This window comes from Osmia bicornis, chromosome 4, assembly GCF_907164935.1.
Source record: "Osmia bicornis bicornis chromosome 4, iOsmBic2.1, whole genome shotgun sequence".
In the NCBI taxonomy this organism is placed as follows: Eukaryota; Metazoa; Arthropoda; class Insecta; order Hymenoptera; family Megachilidae; genus Osmia; species Osmia bicornis.
The window spans coordinates 116,871-122,967 of record NC_060219.1 but is presented as its reverse complement, the minus strand read 5'-3'; positions in this window follow the sequence as shown (position 1 = coordinate 122,967).

Below are 6,097 nucleotides of genomic sequence, written 5' to 3'. Positions count from 1 at the left end.
TATGTAATATACATTAAATAACAACATCATTATTACTATATTCACATTAGAAATAATGTGTTCTCGGCGAGAATTAGAGTTTTCGGAAAAGGCGTGGATTCCGTCTTTTCAAAGACGTGGGCGTCGAGGAGAAGATGAACGACACAGCTTTGCGGTCACTAATTGTGTATAACTTACAATTTTTACACAGTGAGTCGTGAATTAAGCACTACAAAAATCACACTTGTGTTATAATTTGCAAATTACCCGATTCACAGACTTCGCGGTGCAAGGCACTGAATTGAAATTAAAAATGCTCTAAACTCGAGTATAGATAAAGCTCTTGGTCGTTGCTGTCGCTTGATAATCGCTCTCTGAATTGCTTTCGCATTAATGCCGTAACGGTTCGAATTTAGGAGTTTTAATATTGGCGAGCGCTCGGATCGGTGGTTAGACAGCGCAGCAGCGATTACTTTTACGTATTTGGTGAGGACTTATTTGATTTGGTGAGGGATTATCGATCCATGTTACCGACCGAGATATTCGGACGAGTTTGAAGTGCGAAATTCGTACACGTACACACGTTATAAAGATGCAGAAACACCGTGGCCCCTTTCTTTGAGGTAACTCTGCACTATTCTAAGCTGTATTCACTATTCCGAGCTGTAAATGCTACTTCCAGCGCAGCTGTGCAGAAGAAGAACAAGAAGAAGAAGAAATATCTCGGAATATGTGCGTAACGCCCCTTTCCTTGAGGTAAATCTGCAAATATCTCGGAAACGGTGCGAGCTATGGCAAAATGTTAAGAGACATTTTTTGTAGGAAATTAAATTTCCTACTATTAATGTTCTATGACATTTATTGACCAGATGCGTAGTTTTCGATACATATCGAGATATTTAAAAGTTCCGAAGCCATACCAACATTACAAGCAAGAAGAAACACTGCCACCCCTTTCCTTGAGGTAACTCTGCACTATTCTAAGCTGTATTCACTATTCCGAGCTGTAAATGCCACTTCCAACGCAGCTGTGCAGAAGAAGAACAAGAAGAAGGAGAAATATCTCGGAATATGTGCCTAACGCCCCTTTCCTAGAGGTAAATCTGCAAATATCTCGGAAACGGTGCGAGCTATGGGAAAATCGTAGGAGACCTTTTTTGTAGGAAATTAAATTTCCTACTATTTATGTTGTACAACATTTTTGGATCAGATCAGTAGTTTTGGAGCTGTGGCTTCAAAAACCGCGGAATTTCACTGCGAATCATTTCCAATTTACGAAAATTATCCTTAAATAATGTCCAATGTTTATAATTACACCCCGAACACCGGAAACACGACGTCGAAATGCCGCGTAACACGCACATCACGTTTTCGTTATTTAACAATAAATTAACACAATATTTAATCAAAAAACGACACAATAGCACTTCCGAAGGGGGTGACCCACTTGGACGTCGTCCGATTGGACGCGTCCCGATTGGACAGTCCCGATTGGACGCGTTCCTTTTGGACGCCGGACCGATTGGACGCGTTCCTTTTGGACGCCGGACCGATTGGACGCGTTCCTTTTGGATGTCGCACAGTGGGGTATTTGGTCCAAAAACCCGGAATAAATTCAATTTTCAAATTTTACGTAAACTGTACAATGTTTACTGTTTATGATAGTTAAATGTACGAGGGACAATGTACCAAACCCACCTTATCCATTTGTGTACTCAGAAAGTAGTGTACTTCGTCGAAAGTGAGGAGATTTTAAGGCATGCAGTTTCATTTTGATCATGTTCTGAAACATCGTTCACTTATTAGTGATTTGTAAGTGCTTTAAGATAGTTGGATATATTTCTGCAGTATGGAAGCTTTTTAGAAAAATGTATACTTTATTCTCCAACAGGTTTTACTTCTTTATCACATATGCTTGTATAGTTATTAATACTTAAACGTAATGAATAATTTAATTATTTTTTTCACTGTTTTAAGATTTCATTCACGATTTTATTATGTTTCCCCGTGAGTTCCCGTGCTCTATGTGGTGTCATTACATTTTGTAAAAATTTGTGAATGCAATGCAAAAAGAATTGGTTCCGGATTCATCCGGATTGAAGTTTTATAGCTAATTTAATATGAAGCGGTCAGCAGCGTTTCACGTACACCTACACGTTCGACTTCGCTGGGCCTCCGCTCCGTTCCGTTAGCAACGGAACTGTTAACATTATGAACAGTCAACTGTTAATATTTTTCTAATAATAAATCTTCGACAATGCTTTTATTTTTATATGTATTCAGTTGAAACAGCGTAATTAGAGAATTCAGAGCGATTTATCTAAAGCATTTTTTACATTCTTATATCCATACTTATTATATTTTAATTTTCAGTCAATTTACATTTTATTTTATATTTTATATCCTGTATATATCTAACATATATTCTAATTGTATAATATTACGTGCATAAGTTTAATATATATTTAAGTATTGTTTTAATAAGTTTAGTTCAAATTTAAGTGTTGTGGTTCTTCTTACATTCCTATTATATTTCACTTGCCTGACACCTGGTAAGTATCATTTAAAATAGTTATGGTATTATTTAAATATTTTATACTTGTAATATAATATTTAAATGTTAATTATTAAAGGAGAATATATATGTATGTACAGGTATTAGAAATGTCAATAAATCTTCCAATGCAAACTGCGGGTTCATCTGGAATTAAATTATTAACAATACAGCAATTGTTTGATATAATGCAAGAAAGGAAGGACAAAAATATTAATGCAAAATTAGAATATCTCGAAAATTTTATACTCGGTCAAAGCAATTACTCGAACGAAGAATGTCGAGTACTAAAACATAAAATTTCCAAAATAAAATATCAGTTTAAACGTAGATGAGTGTCTGTGAGTTACAAAGAGGAAGTTTTTAAAATGAAATATAAAAATTGGTTAAAAGGAACGATAGAAATACCCGTTTCAAGACCTACATCCAGGCGACCAAGAAAATCTTTCTCTGCCTCGTGTGAACGAAGCAAAAGAATAAAAACTGAAGAACTTCGTAAAACTAACTGTGTGGAGGAATTAGCATTTGCCACTCAGTCAAAGCTAAGAGCTTCCGGAATGGTTGATGCATCTTTAATATTAAAAGAAATAACGAAATCTCCTGACCGCGCGGCAAAGTACAGAAATATTGATTTAAGTAAACCCAGAAACGAAAGGAAGCAGTTATCAAGCTTAAAAGCTTTATCATTATTTGTTGATGCACAGTTAACAAGAGAGCAGTATGAAATCATTAGAACGAGCGATAAAAAGTTATATCCCTGCTACTCTGTGATTCAGAAAGCAAAAACTGAATGTTATCCTATTCGAGAAGCATACAGCATCACTGAAACTAGTGCGGAAATTAATTTGCAAAATTTGTTAGACCATACAGTTACCCGGTTATTAATGTATTTGGAAGAAGTTATAAATAGTTTATCTGAAATTGAATGTAATAAATTAGAATTAATAAGTAAATGGGGATGTGACGGATCGCACCAAACACAATTTAAACAAAAATTCGAAAATAGCTTTAGTATAGATTCCAATATATTTCAAAGTTCTCTGGTACCACTTCAATTCAGATCTGCAAGCAAAAAAATCATCTGGCAAAATCCTACTCCATCCTCTCCTAGATACTGTCGGCCAATTAAGATAAGATTTATAAAGGAATCACTGGACATCACAAATCAAGAAATTACTTATCTGCAAGAAAAGATAAATAAACTAAAAGAAACTGAAATTACAACAAATAAATCTATATCAGTTAAGCACACCATGCTGTTCACAATGATCGATGGAAAAATATGTAATGCGGTTACAAACACAATTTCTACGATGAAATGTTATATATGTGGAGCTACTTCTAAAGAATTTAATAATTTAACAAAAAAAAGGGAAATTAATACCCAAACATTGCAATTTGGTTTATCTATACTGCATGCTAGAATAAGAATGTTTGAAAATTTATTACATTTAGCATATAAACTGCCCATTAAAAAATGGCAAACACGATCAAAAGAAGAAAAGAATATAGTAGAAGAAAGAAAAAAGACAATACAAGAAGAGTTCCGAACAAAAATGGGAATTATTGTTGACGTGCCGAAACCTGGTTTCGGAAATAGCAATGATGGAAATACTGCCCGAAGATTTTTTTTAGATCACAAACTATCATCAGCAATAACGGGAATTGATGAAGAATTGATATATAGGTTTAAGATTATATTAGAAGTGATATCCAGTGGACACAAAATAGACGTACAAAAATTTGCAGCATATGCTATCCATACTGCAGAAAAGTACGTTGCATTATATTGGTGGTACCCAATGAGTCCCACAGTGCATAAAGTATTAATCCATGGAACAGTAGTGATCGAACATGCTATTCTACCAATAGGGCAACTTTCTGAAGAAGCCGCAGAAGCCAGAAATAAACATTTCCGTTTGTACAGATTAAACTTTGCAAGAAAATGTTCCAGAGAGGCATGTATTACAGATGTAATTAACCGACTCTTACTGAGTTCTGATCCTCTCTTGTCAAGCATGAGAGTAATTAAAAGAAAAAAAACAATGCCATTTTTAAAAGAAACATTAGATTTACTTTTGCCTCTTGGACCTACATCTTGCACCGACGAAAACGAAACAGAATCTGAAGAAGAGACATCATTTCAGGAAGACATTTGAGATACATATTTTCTCAATGAAATTAAAAATAATAATTCAAAAATGTTTTCAAAATATATATTTTCTTATTAAAAGTTCCTTATTTTGTGTGAAACAGAATCTGAAGAAGAGACATCATTTCAGGAAGACATTTGAGATACATATTTTCTCAATGAAATTAAAAATAATAATTCAAAAATGTTTTCAAAATATATATTTTCTTATTAAAAGTTCCTTATTTTGTGTATTTGTATTAAAATAATAATTTATATCATTTCAATATAACTTATGTGCAGAAAAAATTTTTTTCAGCTTTTCAGTGCAAGTACTCCGCTGTAGCCGCGATTTCTCAAGCGTCTCCGATAATGTGATAAAAAAATGTCTCAAACGAAAGTTAATCAGTATTCACGCGTCTAAAAATGTTGACATAAAAAATTTCAAAAAACTTTTTTTTTAAACAAAAATTAAGGTCACCTTCATTTTTTAAACATTAAAATGAATTTTTCACTTCATAATGTTGTAGCTGACGTTAAGGCGAATTCAACGACCTATTATACGTCGTGCCAGTTGGATTCGTGCCATTTGGACGCCATATCTTTTATAATCATTGCCTTTGGAAATCGGCAGATGGTGGTATTGTTTGTCGATTTAAATTCCTATGCTATTTGAATGCGTATGCATGCTAAAGTATATGATTACATATATCTAACGATAAGGTCAAGTGGTTATGTGTTACGTTTGACAGATATAGGTTATAGTGAATAACATGTGGAAATTGGATGCAGTTACTTTCTTACAAGATATATCTGGAAGTATGTTTAAGGTAAAGGAAATATTAAACCTTACTTTCTTCAATACATTCTTTATTCCAAATTAATGTTGTTGTTGACAATGTATCAATATATAATAATATGATTTCTTTTTCTTTATTTTCAGCATTTATGCAGACATTGATGAGGAAATTACCACCAAAATTATGGAGTAGAGAATTTGAATAGATCCATTCAACAAATTAAACATTGTGGAATGAAATACTAGGATTAATAACAGAAACGTACTCTGAAAACAGATGCAATTACTTTCTTGCAGGATATATCAGGAAATTTGTTTGAGGTAAAAGAAATATTAAACCATATTTTTTTCAATACATTCTTTATTATAAATTAATGTTGTTGAGTATAATGTAACAATATATAATAATATGATTTCTTCTTCTTTATTTTCAGCGTTTGATCCGACACGGAGGGGAAAATTGCAACAGAGATATTATGTAGTAGATGTATTAAATAGATACAGTGCAAAATTATTCGAGCAAGAGCAGTATTAAATTAGATAAGTTTGTCTTGCACTTTATAGACTTTAAAAACAATGTAATACCAGCATATTTCAAATAAATAGTTTAATAAAAGTAGATAAATCCCTTAAA